The sequence below is a fragment of the Choristoneura fumiferana genome, chromosome 29, assembly GCF_025370935.1.
Source record: "Choristoneura fumiferana chromosome 29, NRCan_CFum_1, whole genome shotgun sequence".
Lineage (NCBI taxonomy): Eukaryota > Metazoa > Arthropoda > Insecta > Lepidoptera > Tortricidae > Choristoneura > Choristoneura fumiferana.
Window position 1 is genome coordinate 7739374 of NC_133500.1, and position 13303 is coordinate 7752676.

The 13303-nt window shown below is 36.7% G+C and overlaps 2 protein-coding genes across 2 annotated transcripts in view; both read left to right on the forward strand.

Moving 5' to 3' along the window:
• Positions 1 to 13303, forward strand: part of LOC141444384 (proton-coupled amino acid transporter-like protein pathetic) — a 127154-nt gene that overhangs the window by 72151 nt on the left and 41700 nt on the right. The gene's annotated exons all lie outside the window — the stretch shown is intronic.
• Positions 2160 to 13303, forward strand: part of RyR (Ryanodine receptor) — a 206817-nt gene continuing 195673 nt past the window's right edge. Inside the window, exon 1 of the mRNA XM_074109940.1 lies at positions 2160 to 2391. The gene's annotated coding sequence lies outside the window, so the exon portion shown is untranslated. The remainder of the gene's footprint in view (positions 2392 to 13303) is intronic.

Sequence of the window (13303 nt, forward strand, 5' to 3'; positions counted from 1 at the left end):
GTCTGTCCGTCCGCGGCTTTGCTCAGGGACTGTCAATGCTAGAAAGCTGTAATAATGCACGGATATATACTATGTAAACTATGCCGACAAAATGGTACAATAAAACATTAAAAAAAAAAATTTTAGGCTACCTCCCATAGCCGTAAAGAGGGGGTGTTATTTTTTCTCATCCAATGTTATAGTGTGGGGTATCGTTAGATAGGTCTTTTAAACCCATTAGGGGTTTGCTATGACGATTTTTCGATTCAAAATTTCAAAATTTCAGGATTGTAGTAAGTATATCAAAAATTCAAGAAAAACTATAACGGCCGGGTTGTCTTGTATTTTCGATATAACGGCTAAGTTTGCTTGAGAATTATTAGTAGTTTAAGAGTAAATAGCAGGCTAAGGTATAAAATATACCTAAACTTTGAAGATTCCGTATAAAATACGAAATCCTACTAATATTATAAATGCGAAAGTTTGTGAGTGAGTGAGTATGTGAGTGAGTGAGTGAGTGAGTGAGTATGTTTGTTACTCTTTCACGCTGAAACGACTGGACGGATTGGATGAAATTTGGCGAAAAGTTAGTTTATAACCTGGATTAAAACATAGGATACTTTTTATCCCGGTATTCCCACGGGATAGGGATAAAATCTTGAAATAACAACCTCTGGGCTTAAGAGTCATGAAATTTGGTATGTAGGTAGTTGGACGTTTGGAATAACAGATAGGTGACTTTTTGACCCGATATTCCCACGGGATACCTAGGGATAAAATCTTGAAATAACAACCGCAGGGCTTAGAGCCATGAAATTTAGTATGTAGGTAGCTGGACCTCTGGAATAACACATAGGCTACTTTTTATTCCGATATTCCCCCGGGATAGGGATAAAATCTTGAAATAATAACCACTGGGCTTAGAGTCATGAAATTTGGTATGTAGGAAGCTGGATGTCTAGAAAAACACGTAGACGTCTTTTTGACCATCGGGTCGATATTACCACGGGATACCTAGGAATAAAATGTCGAAATAACAACCGCTGGGCTTAGAGGCATGAAATTTGGATGTATGTAGCCGTATGTCTGGAATAACACATAAGTACGCTACTTTTTATCCCGATATTCCCACGGTATAGTTTTGTAACTAAGGGACCCCATACATCCCTGTATTATTATTATTATTATTTCGTATTTTTTTCTTTAATTGTATACTGTAGTTTTTAAGTATTTTATTTGTAATTATTTTATTTTGAAAAAATGACTTTCTGCCAAGTTTCTTGCGGCGCATTCTTCTTGGCAATGATGGTCTTTCCAAAAGTTCTGGTAGTATAAAAAATGACGTGTAAAAGTGCCCATTGCGGCCTATTTACTGAATAAATGATTTGAATTTGAATTTTGCATCTGAATTTGGATAGGGAAAAATTTTTGAAACTTCAGCACTGGGTTTAGAGTCTTGAATTTTGTACAGTTATTCACAACACAACCTCAATGAAGACCACGATATAAAAATTGGAAATTTCCAGGGGAATTTTGTAAAATCCCGAAATTTTCAATTGTAGCTACCACACCGAATAGTTTACGCGTGCGAAGCCGCGGGTAAAAGCTAGTCCTTAGATAAATATTACTTAATTTTTTCGTAATGGCTACGGAACCCTATTTCGGGCGTGTCCGACACGCTCTTGGCCGGTTTTTAATTCAATATGCGCGTAAAATAAAGAACCAACATATATTTCTAGGTTGTCACAAACAAAAAAAAAGGTATAAAAGCTATCTTTTATAAATAGGTGCATAATATATGGACGACCTATTGAAAGGTATTAAATGTTTATGGTAATACCTCCCCAAAGACTTGACATTTATGAGAATTAATAATTCAACCGAACCTTCATATAAACCTTTTGACATTTCCGAAAATTATTAATAATTAAGTATGTCTACAATTTCAACTTTTACATATCCACCTAATTACTAATATTAATCAGTTCGCCCGGGTTGTCTTATATTTATTTCCCAGTCAAGATAATTACCATCCAACCGCCAAATCTTGAGCTTCGGTTAAGAAGAAATCTCATGCAAAGTTTGTATGAGCACAGTATTGAAGTAGTCCATTTGATACTGGCTGAAAATACTCGCCCAGCGAAATTATATTTAGAAATCGGCCGACAAGCGTGCGCGAGAGCATTCGTTCTAAATTCAAACCGTCCGGCGCTCAAGCAGGCCGGACATTTTGATAATCGAATTCGATTTAATGTAGCAATCGATTTTAGTCTATTTCGATTGGAAAGGCCACCGACAGAACGTTTGAGCAAAAAAGTGTGGACGATTATAAGTGGAATTAGTGCAGTGAACATGTGTGATCAGTGCGTTCAACGATAAATGTTTGATTTTTGTGCGTAAAATACGCATGTGGTAAGTACTTTTTTTGCATTAACATTAATTAAATTTCCACTTTCGATTTTTGACTAATTTTGTGCACACATGGTATAATTGAATGTTTTTTTTTAATTGTTCTAAACCAAATGTTATGTAACGATCTAAATTCTATTAGTTTCCAAGGCAATCTGTTTTAAATTTGCAATTGATTCATGGCCTGGTTTGTGCCAAGTCCCTAAATGCCATAGTCAGCTCGATAGCTATAAAAAGGACAAGGCCTTAGTCATTCATTCGCACATTGTAATATGTCTGGTTATTTTTCTGTTATTTCCTTTACTAACTTACGTGTGGGACGCGCCAAAGTTCGCATAAAATAATTGTTTGTCATATTTTTTTCCCACTGACACCGTATTTTTTTTTCAATGGTCATCTTATAGAAAAGTGTAAGTTAGGTTAGTTTTATAACAATTCTGAATTACTTATTTGATTCAGAGAAAAAAGAGTTATGACAAACAGTTCATTCTGACAAACATTACATTCTGACTTTCAACAATTATGAAAGCCCTTGTGGACACTCGTGTGTTATAAAACAGGATGAAAGTATCTTGTTTCCTTTGTTTGAACGATTCTTCGTGACATTGATGAAATCAATCGAATAAGCAAATGGGTAGGTATAATGTTAGATATTGCTATGTAGACATATATAAGTATAATCGATAATATTGAACCGGCGACGTTCTGACAAGTTTTGTGAATAGACGAAGGATTCAGGCAGCTGTGTATCGAGATCAAAGATATCTTTACACTTTAGTACCTATTCACTGTATGCCATCTGATAATTTTGTACAAAAGTTCAAATATGAAGTATCTAACAGCGACAAGGTAGTAAATGTAAAGATTTGACCTGGACTGTACCTTATCGGGTAGTTTCTTTGAACTGAGCCATCCGTCAAAATTAACGGAAAGAAATAAAAACACGGTGTATATAATAACACACGAAAGGCACGATCTTTTGGACAAATAAGGTCATAATGATATTTAAGTAAGTTACCAAAATGACAAAAATATCTATACACCTATGTGCCACTAACCGTAAGGTGTATAGACATACATATGTATAATGTTCTCGACAGTACAGTCACTAGCACCAATATCTGACATAACAAAGCGTTCATAAATCCTACTAATATTATAAATGTGAAAGTTTGTGAGTGAGTGAGTGAGTATGTTTGTTACTTCTTCACGCTGAAAAGGCTGGACGGATTTGGATGAAATTTGGCAAAAAGTTATTTTATAACCTGGATTAAAACATGGGTACTTTTTATCCCGATATTCCCACGGGATAGGGATAAAATTTCTAAATAACAACCGCTGGGCTTAGAGTCATGAAATTTAGTGTGTATGAAATTTGGTAAGTATGTAGATAGCTGGACATCTCGAATAACACATAGGCTACTTTTTATCCCGATATTCCCACGGGATAGGGATAAAATCTCGAAGTAACAACCGCTGGGTTTAGAGTAATTAAATTTGACATAGGTGTTTTAATTTAACTTCAATGAAAACCACGATGTAATTTTAGGGAATTCCCACGAGAATTTAATAAAATCCCGAAATTTCAATTCAACTGCTGTATCTAATGATTTACGCGTGCGAAGCCGCGGGTAAACGCTAGTATCAGATATGCGACTCTATCCCTAGGGCTGGTAGGACGTGTCAGATATTTTTGCACGCTCCGCTGTGGCAGATATTATTGTACGTGACTGTACAGCAGTAAATTTATCAAATGGTGCACCCGAAAGATATTTCCACTTGCAGCGTGGGTAAATAAAGCTCATGTTTTCGTATAACGTAATCATAACAAAATATCGCGATGTCGTGCCAAAGATTAATTCCAACACTCACTATTATTAAACTGGGTGTCTGGAGCGTTGCTTGTTCAGGTGTGTTATTTGTAGCTTTACCTCGTTATTAATGAGGTTTTTAGGGTTCCGTAGCCAAAATGGCAAAAACGGAACCCTTATAGTTCGCCATGTCTGTCTGTCTGTCTGTCCGTCCGCGGCTTTGCTCAGGGACTATCAATGCTAGAAAGCTGTAATTTTTCACGGGTATATATGAAAACTATGCCGACAAAATGGTACATTTTTTTTAGGGAACAATCCCATAGACGTAAGTGGGGGTGATTTTTTTTTCTTATCCAAACCTATCGTTGGATAGGTCTTAAACTATTAGGGGGTTGCAAAGACGATTTTTGATTCAGTGATTTGTTTGCGAAATATTCAACTTTAAAGTGCAAATTTTCATTAAAATCGAGCGCCCCCCCCCTCCCCCCGTACGGAACCCTATTTTGGACGTGTCCGACACGCTCTTGGCCGGTTTTTTTGTTACTTAATTAGTTTGTTACGGTGTATTAGTATCTTAGAATCTTACCCTTAGTATCTTAGGCTACGTTTGCATTTACTGTGTTAAAAATAAAGTTGTATTAAATACTTGTGTTGATGAAAAACGCATTCCTCGATGCAGATCTCTGGTAGAAACACAGCCTAACTCTTGGGTCTTGAAAGCTTAACATGTATTTAAGTATAGGTATGTATCCATACTAATATTGTAAATGCGAAAGTGTGTTTGTATGTTTGTCCGTCTTTCACGTCGAAACGGAGCGATGGATCGACGTGATTTCTGGCATAGAGATAGTTTATGGGCCAGAGAGTGACATAGGCTACTTTTTATCCCGGTAAAATGCATAGATAGTTCCCGAGAGAACGACGCGCGATAACCGAATTCCACGCGGGAGCTTCAGTAGTCTCTCGCCCGCCACCGGAATAAATAAAGTCATTTTGCAACATTATTTTATCATTTGGAGTAACCCTCAAGTAGCAGCTAATAGTTTAATCCTAAAACAGGTTTTGCAGGTGGTAGGACCTTGTGCAAGGTCCGCCCGGATTGCTACCACCATCTTGCTCGCTAATCCTGCCGTGAAGCAGCAGTGCTTGCTCTGTTGTGTTTCGGCGTGGAGAGTAAGACAGCCGGTGAAATTACTGGCACTTAAAGTATCCCATCTTAGGCCTCTAGGTTGGTAACGCATCTGCAATACCCCTGGTGTTGCAGATGTTTATGGGCGGTGGTGACCTCTTACCATCAGGAGACACACTTGCTCGTTTGCCATCCAGTCGTGACATAAAAAAAAAAAACAACGAATTACAAAAGTTTCTGCGTCACGCGGCGTCAGTGTATTTCGTGAGTCCAACCACAACGATTATTTTCAACCCGGTGACAAAAAGTTCATTACAAAGTCGCCTAGATCTATAATTAAAAGCTACACGTTCGTTCGAGCTTAGCTTTAGAATGTACAGTAAGAATGTAACTAAGTGCGATGCGTTTTGAAATAAATCCATAATAATTTACTACATGATTAGTAAACTTAGAGAGTGGCATAAAAGTATTCAGGATTTTTTCTTTGGGATCGACAAAATTTGACCATATATGCAAGCTGTTAATTATTAGACTGAAACCTCAGATCCGTCATGTTTAGGTAGGTATACCTACATGACGTCCTCATTGACACCTCTCGTTTAAAAAGGATTTTTCACGTTTAAAAACGATTTTTTATGCTCCAGTGCATAAAGTTAAATCTTCGTCTAAGACCAAGGCAATCAGGTGTAAACAGCTACAAATAAAGAAGTTTCTACATATATTTTTTAATAATTTTTAATTTATATAAAACTTCTATCCACCCTCGCCGTACCGGCTCGGGTGGCTATATGAACGTCTCGGGTAAAAAGGCTCGTTTTATGCTCTTGTTGTACAATCTACTATTTTAAAGTTTTTATTTTACAACCTATTCCGTTGAATGGTGTATCTAAGTAAGTAGATAGGTTTAGTGTATATATTTTTTCCATCGTGTTTTGTCGGATTATTTCGTATGTATATTGCTGTCTCAATTAGCTTTAGTAAACTTCAGTAAGCTAGTTGAGACAGCAAGATAAATACAATTTTTTCCGTCAAAATACGATGGAAAAACAGTACCTATTCATTACATCGGTAAGTGTTTATTACCTCTCAATTTACTTTTGTGACCCAAAGTAAATGTTGCTATGACCGTCGTCCCTTAATTTACGTTTAAAAAAACCGAGGGTCCGTGTTAGAAGGAAAACAGCTTTAATTAGGCTGTTTAATTACAAGAAATGTAGGTATCCATTAAGGCTAAACCAAGCATGGGTATTACACCCACGTCTCCACTTTACAGCGTAATTTAAAACAGACGCATTTTTTTCATTATTAAAGCCCGGTTTGCATCGCGAGCGGAGCGGACTCATTAATGACTTGCAAGGAAGGGTACCCAACTGTCCGACTCCGATTTGATTTATTTTGATATATGTTATAGAGTAGTCTAAAATACGGACACGTATTTTTTTAGCTGCCCAAACTCAACCTGTTTGGAGAAAATGTCCTTCAAAGTACCTACTGAAAATTTACCAAACCTTCTAATTTCTGTTGAGAGATTTGTTCAAGAAAATTGATAATTAATTTCTGGTTTCGTTATATGTTGGAGAACATGAAAAAATAATGGAGGCGTGATTTGTCATTTCACCACAAACTCATATTTTATATAAAAAAACACGTCAAAGTTTCAAACTTTTCGTCGCTTCACTCACTTCCCTTTTTCGGTACCATGGATCATGGATCAAGAAGTTTTCAAGCCAAAAAAATAACCAAGTGGTTACTGGACTCATATTCGTTCAAAGTAATGAATGCATTAAAAGTAGTCAGGGCTAACATCCCTTAGCGAACACGTCTAATGTAATTAATAGTAACTCATTAAAAACTGAGACTTGAATTACGCTAAAGCTTCTGCAGAATTCACACCCCTTGCTGTCTAGCCCATTTGCAGTTTAATTACAAATTAGTTCGTTAATTCGCAATTACTAAGTCTCGGACGGGGGTTGATCATTCGCGATTACCTATCAAATCCGAGCAGGAAAGCCAAGGTTCATCATCATCATCATATCAGCCATAGGACGTCCACTATTGGACATAGACCTCCCCCATAGACCTCCAGCTGCTTCGATTGGAAGCAGCCTGCATCCACCGCAAACCCGCGGCTTTAACCAGTTCATCCGTCCATCTCGTTGGTGGACGTCCTACGCTGCGCTTGCAAATCCGCGGTCTCTATTCGAGAACTTTTCGGCCCTTGTCACTTCACTGGAAGAGATCGCTTTAAGGGATAAGTTCGCCTTTGTACATCTTATTTTATTATCCTGTGTTCTGTTATTTTCATGTCTTTTTATTCACAGTAACGAGTTTTACAAAACAATACTTCAATGAGCTAATTCGCTTGGCTATGTCAAAGCCAAGGTTAAAATGTACTAAATATATATATTTTATTCGACTGGATGGCAAACGAGCAAGTGGGTTTCCTGATGGTAAGAGATCACCACCGCCCATAAACATCTGCAACACCAGGGGTATTGCAGATGCGTTGCCAACCTAGAGGCCTAAGATGGGATACCTCAAGTGCCAGTAATTTCACCGGCTGTCTTGCTCTCCACGCCGAAACACAACAGTGCAAGCACTGCTGCTTCACGGCAGGATTAGCGAGCAAGATGGTGGTAGCAATCCGGGCGGACCTTGCACAAGGTCCTACCACCTGCAAAACCCTATCTAGCTAAGCTATTGAATCATAGCCCAAAATATCTAGGTATGTATGTAATATCTTTTATACGATAAGAGCTATTGTCTACCTTGTTTTTATTATTTTCGTTATTGTTAACTTGCTGTATTTGTTCGTGAATTTAATCCCACTGTCTAATCCAAATTAAATAAATGCGAAAGAAACTCTGTCTGTCCGTCTGTCTGTTATCTCTTAACGCTAAAATAGCTGAACTGATAAAAAATAAATTTGGTGTGAAGATAGTTTGATACCCTGGGGAAGACATAGGACAGTTTATCCCGGGACGATTGCATAGTTCACGCTATCACGAGAAACCAAAAACCTGCCAAACATTCCCCATGATAATTATATATAATTAATTATAATCATCACTGACGTTGTGTATAAAACGAAGTTTTATGTACAGTCGAGTTCATAATCTTGTAAGCAAGAAATTTGATCAAAAATATCTGAACACGACTCTATTGTTTATCGGAGTAAAAGCGTGTTCAAATATTTTTTATAAAATACCTAAACATAGTGAAATAGAAATATATCTTCACTACTTTAAAAAAAACTCGTAGCTCAAAATAGATAATTTTTCTGAGTGAACTTTATAGTCATTACATCAAGGTTCAATTTTGTTGACATAGTGATTTTAGATACGAGATTTTTTCAAAGTAGTGACAAAATGCATCTGTATGCAATTGTAAATCATTTAGATAGGAGTTTTTTAAAGGAACATTGACTGAAGAAGTAGCTAGTAATCACGTGGCAATAACATTGCGATACTTATACAAGCGCATACTGAATAATTTTCAAAAAGGAAACTTCAAAAAGAAGTTTAATAACGCAATCTGTCTGACCCTAATGAAAATACCCCAAATTCCGGGAGTTTTTCCATCCCGCTGGCAACCCTCAAGCTTCCCCCGAAAGCTTTATAGCCTTGCAGTGCTCGCTCCAGTCGCCTGCGGCATTTCACACGCAAATGCTGGCTTCTCGCGCGCTCTTTGTTTTTGAAATTTAAAACAGAATTAGTGTTGCCTATTAAATTACTTGAATTTGCTTTTTTTGTGTTGCTAAAGTGGGCTTTTTTGTGTGTTTTAAGTGATGAATGTGTAGTGTTGTTGGATTGTCACGAAGGTTTGTTATTGTAGCGTGTAGTTTATCTATTAATGTCGTTTCGAAGTTTTTGCATCGTAAATTTAAAAATGTAAGTGAATTGTTTTTATAACGAGGTGCGGTTCGCGGTTACCTTGTATAATACTTTTGAAGCAATGCAGTACGTTTCTTTGTGCTAGTTTCTCTATGCTTTGTTATTTTAGTTTTTATTTTGAAGGAAATCTACTGCAGTTATTTTTAGTGAGATTGATGTTTACAAAAATATAATATATTTAAAGCTTTGTATTTTGCACAACATTTTTTTTCCGAAGCAGATAATATTTACTTCATCAAACCTTAATCATTTTGGTGCAGGTATATATTTAAACTCTACTAGAAACGTGTAGCGAGCTAATTGCATTTACCATAAACCCTTACACAGTACGAACGCCATATTAATATAAAGTAATTATAAAATTATGAACCGTTAAACGTGAAACTCTACCCGCAATATAATCTATTTAATACCTTTAAACGAGCAATTCTTGTATATCCATACTTATTTATTAATATTAAGATAAATGCGAAAGTGTGTGTGCTTGTACGTCGAAACAAAGCGACAGATAGACGTAATTTTGGCATAGGGATAGTTTATGGGCCATTGAGTGACTACTTTGAAGTGAGTGAGTGAGTGAGTGAGGCTACTTTTAATCCCGGAAAATGCATAGTTCCCGGGGGAACAGCGCGCGATAACCAACGATTTCGATGAAATTTGGTATGTGGGAGTTTTCGGGGATGACAAATCGATCTAGCTTGTTCTTATCTCTGGGAAAACGCTTATTATCGAGTTTTAGCCTGAGCAAAACTCGGTCGCCCAGGTCCTGAATTCTTATACCTTCTATACCTCATTTGTATTTGTATACAAGACACAAGTGATCTTGTTATCTAGACAAACTCAAAGTTTACTTCTCGTGTTTAGTTATTATTTAATTCAAAAAGTGTTAAGTATTTAATCTACATCAAAAAGCTAGTTTTGAAAAACATGTCTATTGGAAGACAATTGTACTGATGAATTGTACTGATTGTACATCAGATGTATGTACATATACATGTTAAGAACATGTCGGCTTTTGTTCTGTGAATTAATCAAGATAACGAAATGTGAGAGTATGGGTATGGCGGAAGAATGATAACAGCGTGAATGTAACAAAAATCTGTATATAATATACATAAATAAATAAATATAATTATTAGGCGCACTAAGACATCGAGTTGCGAAAACAGCCCTCTACAACCTACATTTCAGTGTAAAAAGTCAGGTTCACTTCAACCAAGTATGCCAGGCTGCCATTATGGTTCAAACTTGAACCTACGTGAACTTCACCTAAGCACAGACCTAAGTAAAGTTTCGTACTATTTTTATACTCACACCAAAAGTTTTTTAGTTCTCTTTAAATATCAATAAAACTAACATCAGAATGCGTTACGAAAAGCTTTTAACCGGTTATTTTTAACCTAGGAAGTAGGTCGGCCAAGTCGGTCGTAAAGCTATGTAACACAGTATCGTTCGATCTGACTGTACCCGATGCATCGGAAAGATGTATGTACGTACAGTCAGTAGCGTAGGTTTAGAAAAAATATGCTTTTCTGTTATCAAGTTTTTCGCTAAAAAACATCTTTTAGCACACCATTTGTCGCTGGTAGTACTTTCTTATTGTATTACCATCGTAGCTCTACACTTGTACCAAATTAAAAGTCAATGAGGGTTTTCACAGAGGTGAAATATCGCTAGATGGCGTTAGTATTGTGAGGTCCGTTTGACGTTTGACGTTTGCCTTCGATTGGATAATTTAGTTATGTAACCTATCACGAGCAAACGTCAAACGCACCTCACGATACCAACGCCATCTAGCGATATTTCGCCTCTGTGAAAACCCTCATTTGACTACTTGCCGTGAGTCACAACATACTTACAATATTTATTTGAAACGGCAAATTATACTACAGTAATAGGGACGTTGACACCATTTAAAAGTAATTCGAAGACACGACTCCAGTAAAAAAACGCTTTATTTTAGCCCTGAAAACCAGATTAATTTTCGATTAACTGCAAAATTAGATTTTTTGTTGCTTTAAAACAAATAAATAGTTGATTGAGTGTGCGAACAAGTGACGTCATAAGTTGCTATTTCCATTCAAACTCTATGGGAGAATTGTGTTTTGACAGCTCATAAAAAGTACGTCAATTGATTGGTGGTGTCAACATCCCTATTGTAAGTTACATAAAACTTTAAAAAACAGACTTTCACTTTTTTACAAGCTTCGTATGTTTGCTTCAAAAGCCGAGTTTAGACTTGCAAGAAAAATCGTGCAAGCCAACGAGTTTGTAGTGTCAATCGAATGTAATGCAACTTGCACGATTTTTCTTGCAAGTCTAAACTCGGCTTCAGGCCCAGTTCAGGGGCCCTACCACGCTCTCTTAATGCGATTCAGTTTAGGCTCTAAACTGAACTGCATCGCTATTTCGTACCACGACGTTACTTTTGCGATTCAGTTCAAGCACGGTTCAGCGACAGCGATACAGACATTTTCATTCACTCACTTCAAGCGGTTTTCGTACAGTCACGTCTAAAAGTATGTATACACAAAAAAAAATGAAAAATATGTAGCCACACATTTTCATCATAAATATGTATCTATTACTGACACCAAAAAATTGTATTCATTAAACTGTTTCAGTATTATGTAATCACAAAATGCTTCAGAAAGTTGCATACTTAAATAAATTCCATTTAAATGTATCCACCTCGTAGGCAAAAATAAGTATACATGAATGGGTTCCATATACATATAACCACACCAATTTGGCAAATATTTGTATACGCCGTTTGATTCATAAATATGTATCCAGACTGCAACAACAAACCTTGTCTGACTGGCATAGAATCGTAAGTTGTATATTTAACTGATTTGACAATTCACGAAAACAGTGCGGACTTGTCACTGCATACGTCTATCTCACGATTATTCTATGACGCACTTGACAGTCCTTAGATTGAATTGACTTGTAAATATTGAGTATTTCAGTTTAGGGTCATTCTCAGAAAGGTGCACTAAGCATTTTTTTGTTTTTTTTTTAATTATATTGTTAATTGTTAGTGGTAGAGCCGCACTGTAGCCAGTTCTTGGTTTGCAGTACGAATGGGCGGGCTCGACCGGGGTAGTACCACACTCTCACAGAATATCGACGTGAAGCAGGAGCTGGCTAGTCCTGCTACTGTGTTTCGTACGATGAGTGAGAGATCGTCATTCAGAAGCTGTCTTCTATAATTAAAATTACAATGATTAAAGATTGCAAATTATAGATGCTTCAGTGGATCTGTCCTCAGTGGATGACCCGAACAACTTGATCGCTTTGGCTTTGTCGATATTAATGACCACTCTGGACGTTTCCAAGTATTTGGTGATCTTGATGGTGTATAAAAAATTAAATATATCCATACCAAATTTCATCCAGCTCACTCCAGTAAGTTCATCACCCATTTTCTCCCCTTAAGGGTTGCTTTTGGAGATAAAAACTAAGTACCCTATGTTCAGCCCCTTGACAGTCGAAACCAGTCGGTTTCGACGTGATACCGGAACAGACAGAGTTACTTTCAATTCATCACTCCATAGTATAAAACAAAGTCGCTTTTTTTGTCTGTACGCTTAGATCTTTCAAACTACGCAACGGATTTTGATGCGGTTTTCACAAATAAATAGTGTGATTCACGGTGTCTATGTATACCGTAACCGTGTTGTGCCGGAACGGGTCACCAGTATATAATATTATTTTAATGGAGTATGGATTCGTAGTATGTATGTCCCTGCCCGCATGCAGGTTACGAAAGAGACAGACATGTAATCTTAACAAAACAGTAATTCTTCAAAACGAATCAAAATATCAAATCGTGTTTACATATTTATGAATCAAACGGCGTATACAAATATTTGCCAAATTGGTGTGGTTATATGTATATGGAACCCATTCATGTATACTTATTTTTGCCTACGAGGTGGATACATTTAAATGGAATTTATTTAAGTATGCAACTTTCTGAAGCATTTTGTGATTACATAATACTGAAAAAGTTTAATGAATACAATTTTTTGGTGTCAGTAATAGATAAATATTTTTGATACAATGTATGACTACAT